The sequence below is a fragment of the Cynara cardunculus genome (genome assembly GCF_001531365.2).
Source record: "Cynara cardunculus var. scolymus isolate 2C chromosome LG 1, CcrdV1, whole genome shotgun sequence".
In the NCBI taxonomy this organism is placed as follows: domain Eukaryota; kingdom Viridiplantae; phylum Streptophyta; class Magnoliopsida; order Asterales; family Asteraceae; genus Cynara; species Cynara cardunculus.
The window spans coordinates 10,764,879-10,766,698 of NC_037528.1; positions in this window are offsets into that span (position 1 = coordinate 10,764,879).

Genomic DNA, 1,820 nt, shown 5'->3' on the forward strand with positions numbered 1-1,820 from the left:
AAAAAAATTACATAAAAAATAAAACTTTTAAATAGTTGATTTGATATTAACATTAATATATATATATATATTTTAAAATTTTATGATATCTTCAAATTTATATATTATTCAAAAATAAAATCATTATTGCTTTTTTAAAAACACATAAAATCGTATTATAACATCAACAGTGACAAAAAATAAAATAGAATATTAAAATCGAAATGTATTTCGTTGCATTGCGCGAGTACCCTTCTAGTTATATTATAAAGCATTTGTTAAAAAAACTCTTAAAAGTAACCTTTTAAATATTATGTACTGCTATATAATGTTAATTACTTAATTTTCAAATTTATAATTTCTCAATGCTTTGGTACAACTTATTGAAACACCTAAGTGGGATTTAGATAACTTCCATCTTTCATCAAGAGCTAACATTCATCAATATCTTTATAAGTTGCTAACCTTCATCCATATCCTGATATATATATATATATATATATATATCGATTTCAACAGATTTAGAGATGGATATACATATGATTTCAACATATTTAGAGATGGATTATACATATATATATATATATAGAGAGAGAGAGAGAGGGGGGGGGTTATTATGCAACCATTTACATTTGTACAACCAATACAGCTCAATCTCAATCGTCCATTTAATTTGATGAATATGTAATCTCATAAAAGTTTAGATTGTTTTCAAATATAAAGTATTGATCATAATTAATGAACTCTATTAATCTTCCATAATCATTCAAATCATAATAAATGAATTCTCATCATTTCCATAAATATCTCAATTTATTGGGTTGCATTGGTTGTACAAATGTGATGAGTTGCATTTGAAACGTCATATATATATATATATATATATATATATATATATAGGCTCATTCAAGAGAGAACTGATTAATTTGTGTTAACTGTGAGATCCAATCTCAATCACAAATCAATGGATAAATTAGGAAATTAATAATTATGATAGTTTGAGTTAAAATTATAATTATAGAGCATTTTAGGTATTTTAAAAAACTCCTCTCTCATCTCTCCAATCTTAGGTCTCCAATGAACATTAATCCGGCAGGTACCAAGTAATCACAAAGATACACAATGTGATACCCATTGTGATATAGTGTGATACCATTGTGATACCAACTATGAGACCAACTCAAACCTTTAAAACAAAGATACACAATGTGATACCCATTGTGATATAATGTGATACCGATTTCACTGGAGGCCGGAGATTGGAGGTCGGAAAGATGAGAGAGGAAAGAGGAGAGATGAGAGAGGAAAGATGAGTTTTTAAAAAAATATCTAATATGCCATCTAATTATAATTTAACTCAAACTACCATAATTATTAATTTTCTAATTTATCCGTTGATTTGTGGTTGAGATTGGACCTCACAGTTACCACAAACTATTCAGTTCTCATTTGATTAGACTCATATATATATATATATATATATATACATATATATATATATGTATATATGTACATATATATATATATATATATATATATGTACATAGGGGCCTATTCAAGGGAGAACTGAGTTGTTTGTGGTAACTGTGAGAACCAATCTCAACCAATCATTTTAACATATTAATTATACAATTAAAATCAAATTAAAAGGGTATGTTAGTCAATTCCTAATTTAAAATTAAATTTTAATTTTTTAAATGCAACCGTTTCAAATAAAAGAAATTAATATTGATTTACATTCCTAAAATAAAATATTAATATCATTTAGTGAAATAGTTTCAAAAAAATAAATCCATTTGTGTAAACATGTTCATTATTCTGATGAATCACATGAAATCACA